Genomic DNA, 14,774 nt, shown 5'->3' with positions numbered 1-14,774 from the left:
CCCAGTTTAAAAACGAAATGAAACATTAGCTACGATACTGGCTTGCCCTACCATAGGCGAACAGAAAAGGTCCCGTTAAACAGTCGTGTTTCTTAATCACATCAAAAGTTGTCGGGGTCGGAGCTTCGAGTTAGTCAAAATACTATTTTCAGAAAAATAAGAAATTGTTAGAAAATTTAGATATTTTTGTTCACTTCTTTCTCTCTCTCTCTCTCTCTCTCTCTCTCTCTTTCCTTTTTTTCTCCTCCGACACTTGCAAAGGTTTGTTTGAGTCTCAGTTAATTTTTGGCTTTTGCCTCCTGCAGTCTGAGAAAATCTGCTTATTATTTTGGTCTAATGCATTTTAAGGGTATAAACAAACATGGAATGGATTCAGTAGTTTACTTTGATTTTAGAAGCGGTTTACTTCGATTTGGAATCAAAAATTCTTTGCACTGGTAAACTTAAAGTTATTTCCTTCTTTATACCTGACAACGTATTCTGAAGCACTTGGCTTTTCATGATCGGGAGAGATATATAATTCCGTGGTATATTGAAGCAGTTTTAATTATGTTATCAAGTTTTATAGCCTTTGCAAAAACTTAGTTTCAATTTTAACAACTGATCAGATTACACTACTGTAGGAAAATGAAATTATAGAAAATCAGAGTATTTTCCAATCAGGTTAGTTTTTAACTCAAATCGCACAATGACTAAAAAATGACGTATCTAGCTGCATTGAAATTTAACCAATAGAAAACTATCGTTTTGCGGCATGATTATCAAATTAATAGTTGCATCGAAAACTATTCTATTAAAAGCCGTCGTTTTGCGGCATGCTTTTTTCTCGGGCAAACGACTAAAAACATGTTTGAACTTGATTTTTTCCGCGCGCCGAGAAGAGATTTTTTTTCGAAAATGTCAAAACGTGGGAAGTTACTTATTTAACTACTAAGTTTTTTTGAAGATTTTTGAACACCATCAACAACACAGCAGGTTAAGTGAATACCGATATCGGCGCAATAGCGGAATCTAAAAAACTACATAAGACATCTCTGTAAAGAAGCCCTGATTGTTCCGACTGCCTTTTAAGGTCTATGGAACAGTCTTGACTTGAAAGTTAAAAAAAAAAAAAAATAAAAACAATAAAAAAATAATATTTGAAATTATTTATAATTATTATCCCTCAAACTCCTTATAGAGTATAAAGTGATCAATTTCGCTCCTACTAACAAATCGATTATGGCATAAAAGCTTCCTTCAAACAAGTTTGGAACAACGATATCTAAGACGGAATAAATCTCATCTAAATATATCGCGCGTTGATTTTAACAAATTGACACTTTTTAAACCCCCATAGTTCAACCAAAAAATGATCACAGGTGTAATATATTTTCAAATTTAATCTTAGGACAACTACATACTATCTCTATTGATAACAACCATCGAAATGAGAAAACTGGATCGTGGATAATTTTTTTTCCTTCAGGGAATCTGAAAATTGAAGTAAGTTACCCTCTTTTTCACCCCTATTTTTTTTGAACAAGTTCTCGCCGTTAGACAAAGTAAAAATAATCAAAAGAATATTATAGAATCTACTATACCAGAAAACAGCAAACAAAAAGTTTTTTTTGTAGCTTTTTCACATCCTTTTTATTAAAATGTATTGAAAAAAAATATTTAGCTAATTCCCCCATCTTTGGTTCAGAAAATTACAAAGAATATGACAAATCAAAAACCAAATTATAAACGCTTTAATACCAGTTAATTGCTCATAAATAAATTTTAGCTTGATCTTCTTTGATTGTTTCGTTATCAATTAGTCCAATTTAATTTTAGTGTGTTGCTTTGAATCAGACTTAAAGAGAACTTAAACAAGAAAAATTTAGATAGAATAGATAAAATTTTGTTGCACTACACTAGTTGCAAGAACCCCCCCCCCAAATTGCTTCCTAGTACGACAAAAAGAAACTCATAGCAAACCATAAGAAACAAAGTTGTAGATTTGTTTTAATTTTTCAAGTTTTTTTGATTTTTCTTTTCTATTCAAAAAAAACTCACAAGTTTTTTCTCACTTTACCAATGATCCTGGTAAAACAACGCCAATGGCTTCTTCTAATTAGGGTTAAGAGAACAAAAATGATAATTTTTCAAAAACAATTGAGCAATTTATTTTTTCATTCCAATCTGAAAAAAACTTCACGCTCTGAAACTATGGTTCTATCAAATTCAATGGGTTCGCCTCTGTTAAAATATAAAATACTAAATTTATGTAGCTCAAAAAACCAAAAATCAAAAATAGGAAACTTTACAATGAAGGAGTTGTTTTGAAGCAAAAAAAATGCGTTTCTTGCGATGGTTCCGGGGTGGTTGCTGGATATTAAAAAGTTTCAATTTAGACACCCAAGAGAAAAGATCACTTTTTCAAAAAAACATCTCTAGAGCTTCTCAAAGGTATTTAAATGTGTTATAACTCATGTTTGATCGATTGAAAGCTTTATTGGACAGTTTGAGACAAAAAAAAAGTTTTTTCTAATTTTTTTTTTCAGTTTTTTGATTTTTGAAATTTTCACATGAATATTTGAAAAAATTTTTACATCTCTGTTCATGAACGAAGTGAAAATTAGCTAGACTACTAGCTTGCCCTAGCTTAGGAGAACAGAATTGGTCCTCATTACCAAGCGTCTATCTTTATCAGATCAAAAATTAACGGTGGTCAGAACCTTGAATTATTCAGTCTTATTTTTTAGAAAAATATGAAAATTTCAAAATTAACTTATTTTTTATTCAAAAAAACAGCATTTTTTTTTATTCCAAACTGAAAAAAGACATCACGCTCTGAACCTATGGTTCTATTGAAACCAATCGATTTGCTTCTGTTAAGTTATAAAAATTTCATTATTTATGTAGTTCAAAAAACCAAAAACCGAAAAAATTAAAATTTACCATGAAGGAGTTGTTTTTAAGCAAAACGAATGCGTTTTTTTGCGATGCTCGTCCGAATGACGAACTCTGGTTCCCGGAGGTTGCTGGATATGAAAAAATTTCAATTTTCATCTCGGTGCACGATTTAGACACCCAAGAGAAAAAATCTCTATTTCGAAAAAACATCTCTTCAGCTTCTCAAAGGTATTTCAATCTGTTATAACTCTTGTCTGTTCGATTGAAAGCTTTATTGGACAGTTAGTGACAAAAATTTTTTTTAGTTCAATTTTTATTTCAATTTTTTAAATTTTTTTGATTTTTTCAATTTTTCAAAAAAATTTTGAAAAGTTTTTTCATCTCAGTATATAAACGAAATGAAAACTTAGCTGAACTCTTGGCTTGCCCTAGTATAGGAGAACAGAAACGGTCCTAATTACCAAGCGTCTATCTTTATCAGATCAAAAGCTAACGGTGATCAGAACCTTGAATTAGTCAATGAGTTATTTTTAGAAAAACTTGAAAATTTCAAAAACAACTTTTTTTTCAAAAAAAATCAGAAATAGTTTTTTATTCCAAATTAGAGAAAATTTCACACTCTTAACCTATGGTTCTATCGAAATCAATCGGTTTGCTTCTGTTAAGTTATAAAAAAAATTTATTTATGAAGTTCAAAAAACCTAAAAACGAAAAAATGAAAATTTATCATGAAGGAGTTATTTTTAAGCAAAAGCAATAAGTTTTTTGCGATGTTCGTCCCTAGGACGAACACTGGTTCCTGGAGGTTGCTCAATGTTAAAAAATTTCAATTTTCATCTCGGTTCACGATTTAGACAACCAAGTGAAAAAATCACTTTTTCGAAAAAACATCTCTAGAGCTTCTCAAAGGTATTTCAATGTGTTATAACTCATGTCTGATCGATTGAAAGCTTTATTGGACAGTTTGAGACAAAAAAAAATTTTCAAATTTTTTCAAAATTTTATCAGTTTTTTCAAAGTTTTTTCACATTTTCACATAAAATTTTGAAGAGTTTTTACATCCCAGTTTAAAAACGAAATGAAACATTAGCTACGATACTGGCTTGCCCTACCATAGGCGAACAGAAAAGGTCCCGTTAAACAGTCGTGTTTCTTACTCACATCAAAAGTTGTCGGGGTCGGAGCTTCGAGTTAGTCAAAATACTATTTTCAGAAAAATAAGAAATTGTTAGAAAATTTAGATATTTTTGTTCACTTCTTTCTCTCTCTCTCTCTCTCTCTCTCTTTCCTTTTTTTTTCCTCCGACACTTGCAAAGGTTTGTTTGAGTCTCAGTTAATTTTTGGCTTTTGCCTCCTGCAGTCTGAGAAAATCTGCTTATTATTTTGGTCTAATGCATTTTAAGGGTATAAACAAACATGGAATGGATTCAGTAGTTTACTTTGATTTTAGAAGCGGTTTACTTCGATTTGGAATCAAAAATTCTTTGCACTGGTAAACTTAAAGTTATTTCCTTCTTTATACCTGACAACGTATTCTGAAGCACTTGGCTTTTCATGATCGGGAGAGATATATAATTCCGTGGTATATTGAAGCAGTTTTAATTATGTTATCAAGTTTTATAGCCTTTGCAAAAACTTAGTTTCAATTTTAACAACTGATCAGATTACACTACTGTAGGAAAATGAAATTATAGAAAATCAGAGTATTTTCCAATCAGGTTAGTTTTTAACTCAAATCGCACAATGACGCGCAATGACGTATCTAGCTGCATTGAAATTTAACCAATAGAAAACTATCGTTTTGCGGCATGATTATCAAATTAATAGTTGCATCGAAAACTATTCTATTAAAAGCCGTCGTTTTGCGGCATGCTTTTTTCTCGGGCAAACGACTAAAAACATGTTTGAACTTGATTTTTTCCGCGCGCCGAGAAGAGATTTTTTTTCGAAAATGTCAAAACGTGGGAAGTTACTTATTTAACTACTAAGTTTTTTTGAAGATTTTTGAACACCATTCAACCACACAGCAGGTTAAGTGAATCGCGATATCGGCGCAAAAGCGGAATCTAAAAAACTAAATAAGACATCTCTGTAAAGAAGCCCTGATTGTTCCGACTGCCTTTTAAGGTCTATGGAACAGTATTGACTTGAAAATTAAAAAAAAATAAATAAAATAAAAACAATAAAAAAATAATATTTGAAATTTTTTTATAATAATTATCCCTCAAACTCCTTATAAAAAATAAAGTGATAAATTTCGCTCCCATTAACAAATCGATTATGGCATAAAAGCTTCCTTCAAACCAGTTTGGAACGATATCTAAGACGGAATAAATCTCCGCTTATGCGTTAATAGCCCAAAATATATCGCGCGTTAACTTTAACAAATTGACATTTTTAAACCCCCATAATTCAACAAAAAATGATCACAGGTGTAATATATTTTCAAATTTAATCTTAGGGCAACTACATACTATCTCTATTGATAACAACCATCGAAATGAGAAAACTGGATCGTGGATAATTTTTTTTCCTTCAGGGAATCTGAAAATTGAAGTAAGTTACCCTCTTTTTCGCCTTTATTTTTTTGAACAAGTTCTCGCCGTTAGACAAAGTAAAAATGATCAAAAGAATATTATAGAATCTACTATACCAGAAAACAGCTAACAAAAAGTTTTTTTTGTAGCTTTTTCACATCCTTTTTATTAAAATTTATTGAAAAAAAGATTTAGCTAATTCTCCCATCTTTGGTTCAGAAAATTACAAAAAAACAGACAAATCAAAAACCAAATTATAAACTCTTTAATACCAGTTAATTGCTCATAAATAAATTTTAGCTTGATCTTCTTTGATTGTTTCGTTATCAATTAGTCCAATTTAATTTTAGTGTGTTGCTTTGAATCAGACTTAAAGAGAACTTAAACAAGAAAAAATTAGATAGAATAGATAAAATTTTGTTGCACTACACTAGCTGCAAGAACCCCCCCCCCAATTGCTTCCTAGTACGACAAAAAAACTCATAGCAAACCATAAGAAACAAAGTTTTAGGTTAGTTTTAATTTTTGAAGTTTTTTTGATTTTTCTTTTCTATTCAAAAAAAAAATCACAAGTCATTTCTCACTTTACCAATGATCCTGGTAAAACAACGCCAATGGCTTGCCCTAAATAGGGTTAAGAGAACAAAAATGAAAATTTTTCAAAAACAATTCAGCAGTTTTTTTTTTCATTCCAATCTAAAAAAAACTTCACGCTCTGAAACTATGGTTCATTCTATCAAATTCAATCGGTTCGCCTCTGTTAAATTATAAAATACTAAATTTATGTAGCTCGAAAAACCAAAAATCAAAAAAAGGAAATTTTACAATGAAGGAGTTGTTTTGAAGCAAAAAAAAATGCGTTTCTTGCGATGGTTCTCGGGTGGTTGCTGGATATTAAAACGTTTCAATTTTCATCTCGGTTCACGATTTAGACACCCAAGAGAAAAGATCACTTTTTCAAAAAAAACATCTCTAGAGCTTCTCAAAGGTATTTAAATGTGTTATAACTCATGTTTGATCAATTGAAAGCTTTATTGGACAGTTTGAGACAAAAAAAAACTTTTTCTAATTTTTTTTTCAGTTTTTTGATTTTTGAAATTTTCACATGAATATTTGAAAAAAATTTTACATCTCTTTTCATGAACGAAATGAAAATTAGCTAGACTACTAGCTTGCCCTAGCTTAGGAGAACAGAATTGTTCCTCATTACCAAGCGTCTATCTTTATCAGATCAAAAATTAACGGTGGTCAGAACCTTGAATTATTCAGTCTTATTTTTAGAAAAATATGAAATTTCAAAATTAACTTAAACCTTTGCAAGTGTCGGAGGTTTGCAACTGTCAAAAAATTTCAAAATTTTTTGAAATTTTTTCAAAAAAAAACAGCATTTTTTTATTCCAAACTGAAAAAAGACATCACGCTCTGAACCTATGGTTCTATTGAAACCAATCGATTTGCTTCTGTTAAGTTATAAAAATTTCATTATTTATGTAGTTCAAAAAACCAAAAACCGAAAAAATTAAAATTTACCATGAAGGAGTTGTTTTTAAGCAAAACGAATGCGTTTTTTTGCGATGCTCGTCCGAATGACGAATTCTGGTTCCCGGAGGTTGCTGGATATGAAAAAATTTCAATTTTCATCTCGGTGCTCGATTTAGACACGCAAGAAAAAAATCACTTTTTCGAAAAAACATCTCTAGAGCTTCTCAAAGGTATTTCAATGTGTTATAACTCATGTCTGTTCGATTGAAAGCTTTATTGGACAGTTAGTGACAAAAAATTTTTTAGTTCAATTTTTTTATTTCAATTTTTTAAATTTTTTTAATTTTTTCAAATTTTCACAAAAATTTTGAAAAGTTTTTTCATCTCAGTATATAAACGAAATGAAAACTTAGCTGAACTCTTGGCTTGCCTTAGTATAGGAGAACAGAAACGGTCCTAATTACCAAGCGTCTATCTTTATCAGATCAAAAGCTAACGGTGATCAGAACCTTGAATTAGTCAATGAGTTATTTTTAGAAAAATTTGAAAATTTCAAAAACAACTTTTTTTTCAAAAAAAATCAGAAAAATTTATTTATTCCAAATTAGAGAAAATTTCACACTCTGAACCTATGGTTCTATCGAAATCAATCGGTTTGCTTCTGTTAAGTTATAAGAAAAATTTTATTTATGAAGTTCAAAAAACCTAAAAACGAAAAAATGAAAATTTATCATGAAGGAGTTATTTTTAAGCAAAAGCAATAAAAAGGTTCCTGGAGGTTGCTGGATTTTAAAAAATTTCAATTTTCATCTCGGTTCACGATTTAGACACCCAAGTGAAAAAATCACTTTTCGAAAAAACATCTCTAGAGCTTCTCAAATTATTTCAATTTGTTATAACTCATGTCTGATCGATTGAAAGCTTTATTGGACAGTTTTAGACAAAAAAAAATTTTGTCAAGTTTTTTCAAAATTTTATCATTTTTTTAAAAGTTTTTTCACATTTTGAAGAGTTTTTACATCCCAGTGAAACATTAGCTACGATACTGGCTTGCCCTACCATAGGCGAACAGAAAAGGTCCCGTTAAACAGTCGTGTTTCTTACTCACATCAAAAGTTGTCGGGGTCGGAGCTTCGAGTTAGTCAAAAAACTATTTTCAGAAAAATAAGAAATTGTTAGAAAATTTAGATATTTTTGTTCACTTCTTTCTCTCTCTCTCTCTCTCTCTCTTTCCTTTTTTCTCCTCCGACACTTGCAAAGGTTTGTTTGAGTCTCAGTTATTTTTTGGCTTTTGCCTCCTGCAGTCTGAGAAAATCTGCTTATTATTTTGGTCTAATGCATTTTAAGGGTATAAACAAACTTGGAATGGATTCAGTAGTTTACTTTGATTTTAGAAGCGGTTTACTTCGATTTGGAATCAAAAATTCTTTGCACTGGTAAACTTAAAGTTATTTCCTTCTTTATACCTGACAACGTATTCTGAAGCACTTCGCTTTTCTTGATCGGGAGAGATATGTAATTCCGTGGTATATTGAAGCAGTTTTAATTATGTTATCAAGTTTTATAGCCTTTGCAAAAACTTAGTTTCAATTTTAACAACTGATCAGATTACACTACTGTAGGAAAATGAAATTATAGAAAATCAGAGTATTTTCCAATCAGGTTAGTTTTTAACTCAAATCGCACAATGACGCGCAATGACGTATCTAGCTGCATTGAAATTTAACCAATAGAAAACTATCGTTTTGCGGCATGATTATCAAATTAATAGTTGCATCGAAAACTATCCTATTAAAAGCCGTCGTTTTGCGGCATGCTTTTTTCTCGGGCAAACGACTAAAAACATGTTTGAACTTGATTTTTTCCGCGCGCCGAGAAGAGATTTTTTTTCGAAAATGTCAAAACGTGGGAAGTTACTTATTTAACTACTAAGTTTTTTTGAAGATTTTTGAACACCATTCAACCACACAGCAGGTTAAGTGAATCGCGATATCGGCGCAAAAGCGGAATCTAAAAAACTAAATAAGACATCTCTGTAAAGAAGCCCTGATTGTTCCGACTGCTTTTTAAGGTCTATGGAACAGTATTGACTTGAAAATTAAAAAAAATAAATAAAATAAAAACAATAAAAAAATAATATTTGAAATTTTTTATAATAATTATCCCTCAAACTCCTTATAAAGTATAAAGTGATAAATTTCGCTCCTATTAACAAATCGATTATGGCATAAAAGCTTCCTTCAAACCAGTTTGGAACGATATCTAAGACGGAATAAATCTCCGCTTATGCGTTAATAGCGCAAAATATATCGCGCGTTAATTTTAACAAATTGACATTTTTTAAACCCCCATAATTCAACAAAAAATGATCACAGGTGTAATATATTTTCAAATTTAATCTTAGGGCAACTACATACTATCTCTATTGATAACAACCATCGAAATGAGAAAACTGGATCGTGGATAATTTTTTTTCCTTCAGGGAATCTGAAAATTGAAGTAAGTTACCCTCTTTTTCGCCCCTATTTTTTTGAACAAGTTCTCGCCGTTAGACAAAGTAAAAATAATCAAAAGATTTTTATAGAATCTACTATACCAGAAAACAGCAAACAAAAAGTTTTTTTGTAGCTTTTTCACATCCTTTTTATTAAAATTTATTGAAAAATAGATTTAGCTAATTCTCCCATCTTTGGTTCAGAAAATTACAAAAAAATATGACAAATCAAAAAAAACCAAATTATAAACTCTTTAATACCAGTTAATTGCTCATAAATAAATTTTAGCTTGATCTTCTTTGATTGTTTCGTTATCAATTAGTCCAATTTAATTTTAGTGTGTTGCTTTGAATCAGACTTAAAGAGAACTTAAACAAGAAAAAATTAGATAGAATAGATAAAATTTTGTTGCACTACACTAGTTGCAAGAACCCCCCCCCCCCCAATTGCTTCCTAGTACGACAAAAAAAACTCATAGCAAACCATAAGAAACAAAGTTTTAGGTTAGTTTTAATTTTTGAAGTTTTTTTGATTTTTCTTTTCTATTCAAAAAAAAAAACTTATAAAGCAAATTATAAACTCTTTAATACCAGTTAATTGCTCATAAATAAATTTTAGCCTGATCTTCTTTGATTGTTTCGTTATCAATTAGTCCAATTTAATTTTAGTGTGTTGCTTAGAATCAAACTTAAAGAGAACTTAAACAAAAAAAATTAGAAAGAATAGATACAATTTTGTTGCACTACACTAGTTGCAAGAACCCCCCCCCCCCCAATTGCTTCCTAGTACGACAAAAAGAAACTCATAGCAAACCATAAGAAACAAAGTTTTAGGTTAGTTTTAATTTTTGAAGTTTTTTTGATTTTTCTTTTCTATTCAAAAAAAAACTCACAGTTATTTCTCACTTTAGCAATGATCCTGGTAAAACAACGCCAATGGCTTGCCCTAAATAGGGTTAAGAGAACAAAAATGAAAATTTTTCAAAAACAGTTCAGCAGTTTTTTTTTCATTCCAATCTAAAAAAAACTTCACGCTCTGAAACTATGGTTCGTTCTATCAAATTCAATCGGTTCGCCTCTGTTAAATTATAAAATACTAAATTTATGTAGCTCGAAAAACCAAAAATCAAAATAAGGAAATTTTACAATGAAGGAGTTGTTTTGAAGCAAAAAAAAATGCGTTTCTTGCGATGGTTCCCGGGTGGTTGCTGGATATTAAAATGTTTCAAATTTCATCTCGGTTGACGATTTAGACACCCAAGAGAAGAGATCACTTTTTCAAAAAAAACATCTCTAGAGCTTCTCAAAGGTATTTAAATGTGTTATAACTCATGTTTGATCAATTGAAAGCTTTATTGGACAGTTTGAGACAAAAAAAAAGTTTTTTCTAATTTTTTTTTTCAGTTTTTTGATTTTTGAAATTTTCACATGAAAATTTGAAAAATTTTTTAAATCTCTGTTCATGAACGAAGTGAAAATTAGCTAGACTACTAGCTTGCCCTAGCTTAGGAGAACAGAATTGGTCCTCATTACCAAGCGTCTATCTTTATCAGATCAAAAAATTAACGGTGGTCAGAACCTTGAATTATTCAGTCTTATTTTTAGAAAAATATAAAAATTTCAAAATTAACATATTTTTTTTTCAAAAAAACAGCATTTTTTTTATTCCAAACTGAAAAAAACATCACGCTCTGAACCTATGGTTCTATTGAAACCAATCGATTTGCTTCTGTTAAGTTATAAAAATTTCATTATTTATGTAGTTCAAAAAACCAAAAACCGAAAAAAATAAAATTTACCATGAAGGAGTTGTTTTTAAGCAAAACGAAAGCGTTTTTTTTGCGATGTTCGTCCGAATGACAAACTCTGGTTCTCGGAGGTTGCTGGATATGAAAAAATTTCAATTTTCATCTCGGTGCACAATTTAGACAACCAAGAAAAAAATCACTTTTTCGAAAAAACATCTCTTCAGCTTCTCAAAGGTATTTCAATCTGTTATAACTCTTGTCTGTTTGATTGAAAGCTTTATTGGACAGTTAGTGACAAAAAAATTTTTTTTAGTTCAATTTTTCAATTTTTAAATTTTTTTGATTTTTTTAAATTTTCACAAAAACTTTGAAAAGTTTTTTCATCTCAGTATATAAACGAAATGAAAACTTAGCTGAACTCTTGGCTTGCCCTAGTATAGGAGAACAGAAACGGTCCTAATTACCAAGCGTCTATCTTTATCAGATCAAAAATTAACGGTGGTCAGAACCTTGAATTATTCAGTCTTATTTTTAGAAAAATATGAAATTTCAAAATTAACTTAAACCTTTGCAAGTGTCGGAGGTTTGCAAGTGTCAAAAAATTTCAAAATTTTTTGAAATTTTTTCGAGAAAAACAGCATTTTTTTATTCCAAACTGAAAAAAGACATCACGCTCTGAACCTATGGTTCTATTGAAACCAATCGATTTGCTTCTGTTAAGTTATAAAAATTTCATTATTTATGTAGTTCAAAAAACCAAAAACCGAAAAAATTAAAATTTACCATGAAGGAGTTGTTTTTAAGCAAAACGAATTTGTTTTTTTTGCGATGTTCGTCCGAATGACAAACTCTGGTTCTCGGAGGTTGCTGGATATGAAAAAATTTCAATTTTCATCTCGGTGCACGATTTAGACACGCAAGAAAAAAATCACTTTTTCGAAAAAACATCTCTAGAGCTTCTCAAAGGTATTTCAATGTGTTATAACTCATGTCTGATCGATTGAAAGCTTTATTGGACAGTTTGAGACAAAAAAAAATTGTGTCAAATTTTTTCAAAATTTTTTTCAAAATTTTATCATTTTTTTAAAAGTTTTTTCACATTTTCACATAAAAGTTTGAAGAGTTTTTACATCCCAGTGAAACATTAGCCGCACCGAAGTTTCTCTGATTATTATCTATTATCTGGCGATTTTGTGGTCGAACAAAAAATTGTTCTTTTAATAATCAATTATCTGGTGATTTTGTGGTCGCAGAACAGAAAAATCGATTATATGGAGAAAAAAATTCATCAAAAAACTTTAATTTTATGTCAATTATTTTGGAATTATAATAGATTATAAGAGATTCCCGCACCGAGCGCCCATGGATCATAATCTATTATATTGTCATAATATGGTTTGCAATAAAATGACAAAATAATCGATTATAATCCATTAAAAATGGATTATAATCCTAATATTTTTTTGTCAATATAATCCATTATAATCGATTTTAATCCATTATAATGGATTTTTTTGAGGGGTTATTCATGAAATTTACAATTTATTTAAAATTATCTTATTTCCTGTTTAGTGCAGTTGCTACGTATTACGTTTCATAAAATGTTACATTTCAGAACAAAATTTCTATACTTTTTGGTCTCTGTTTTTAAATTCATCGCAGTTTAACACTTCATTTTACTGTTTTTCTACCACAAGCTACCCACCCCCCCCCAGTTTAAACACCCCCCCCCCCCACCCTCAGTTAAGCCCCCAGTTCACTACCCCCACCAGTTTACTACCCCCCCACCCCACTTTACGCCACTCCCACTATTTACCCTCCCCCCAGTTTACCACTTTATCCCCCCCCCGATTTATTTACCCATCCCCCCGGTTATGCCCCCCCCCCCAGTTTACCCTACCCCTTCAGTTGGGGGGGGGAAGCTAGAGGGGCCGTTTTTTTATGGCAAAAACAATAGATTTTATTGCAATTTTATGGCAAAAACAATAGATTTTATTGAGATTTCATGGCGATTTCAGGGCAAAAAAAAATAGATTTTATTGAGATTATGTGGAGAAAAAAATACATTTCAGTGGAATTACAAGGCAATATATTCTTGATGAAAATAATCTATTTTCTTTCTATTATAATAGAAATTGTTGCTTAAATTGGTTACACATAATCGATTATAATGGCAATATTTTCGGCAACATTTTCTCAATATAATCTATTTTTATCCGAGAAACTTCGGTGCGGGTAGTGTCTCAGAAAAATCTCTTTTCCGCCTTTTCCGATAAACGTTGCAGGTCCTTTCAGATTCTTTGGATAATCTCGTTAGTAAGAGACTTGTTTGCCTGAAACAAATAGGGTTCTTCTGCTGTTCGTGTGTTGCGTGAGTGCGGTTTTGATTCTATAATTCGACGCCTTGTCAATTGCAATGCGTTCAACTGCTCAGAGAAATACTAGCTAGTAGTTTACCCATCAAAAGCGGGCTCTTGTTTGAGCATCACTGTATTAGTCAACTACTAACTGAAAAGTAGAGCACCCATTATAACTATCAAAACCATTCTTAGCGAGAATTGCAAAGGAGAGAACTGCTTCTGGCCAGCAGTACGGACTTTCAAGTTGTAAATTTCTCCTTCCGAGCGAAAATCATTGCTGTCAAACTTGCCTCTATTTGTTTGTACCGGCAATTTAAGGAGTGTCGCATATTGAGACCTATTCTAGGAGGACTTTTCTGGTTTTACCTCCAGCTTGTATCGTTCTGACTATAGCAGTGATGTGATAATACCGAATGTTTTTACGAATATTCGTAAGTTACGCTGGTATACTGACACATAACGCCATTGAAACAATCTCAGAAAGGTTAATCGACAAAAACCGGTTGCAAAGTCGGTTTTCGGAAGTTAAACAAGTTTCACAGACTTTTGTGACTTTTGAAGGTCGCCTCAGTATTTCGTGACTTCTTGAGGCCGCCAGACGGCTTTTCATGTCGATGATGGCTTCAGTTCTTTGAAGTTTTTTTTATAGATAAGAAGTAGTAGTTCTCTGTAGACAACCTCAAATACCAAATTCTCTTGTTAGTTTGTCAGAAAGTTTGCCAAATCCGTTTCTTTGCAGTCAATTTTCAGTTTTATTACATGCTTGGGGAGGGCATTCTAGAGTAGGTCACTTATGGGGGGATTGTACAGTTGATTCAATCCCAGTCCTGCTTCACAGCATTCTCAAACTCGTATGCCAGTTAGCCAGTTCACAGTTTTTTTTTCGTACAATTGGGTGAAAGCCTGTTTATGCCGTTTTGGCTGCTCAATTAAATGAGGCCAATTCTCTCTTAAACTTCTTCCCAACTTCCAGCGAGAAGAAGATTCCAGCTGCGTCACTTTTACCTTAAATCGCCATCTTTCATACGTTAAGCTGGCGTCAAGTGTCGATCGATGGATTCTTGTAATTTTTCTGGCCATCAGACTTCCTCTGCTACAATGAGAAAACTTGTGTAGTAAAAACCTTGAACTATTTCAACAGCATCAAAGTTAAGACCAAATTTAACGAAAAGAACAAATAAACCAGTACGGGTTTATCAATTTAGAAGAAAATTAAATTCCACATCGTGCATTTATTTGGTCCAAAAATATCGATATTGAGTTTTTTTCCTCG

General features: G+C 31.4%; 1 protein-coding gene across 1 annotated transcript in view; it reads left to right on the top strand.

The window, feature by feature from the left end:
- Positions 1-14,774, top strand: part of LOC134838864 (inositol 1,4,5-trisphosphate receptor type 1-like) — a 466,592-nt gene that overhangs the window by 352,804 nt on the left and 99,014 nt on the right. The window lies entirely within an intron of this gene.

This window comes from Symsagittifera roscoffensis, chromosome 2 (assembly GCF_963678635.1).
Source record: "Symsagittifera roscoffensis chromosome 2, txSymRosc1.1, whole genome shotgun sequence".
In the NCBI taxonomy this organism is placed as follows: Eukaryota; Metazoa; Xenacoelomorpha; order Acoela; family Convolutidae; genus Symsagittifera; species Symsagittifera roscoffensis.
The sequence above is the reverse complement of the archived record's forward strand: the minus strand, read 5'-3'. Positions and strand labels throughout refer to the sequence as shown.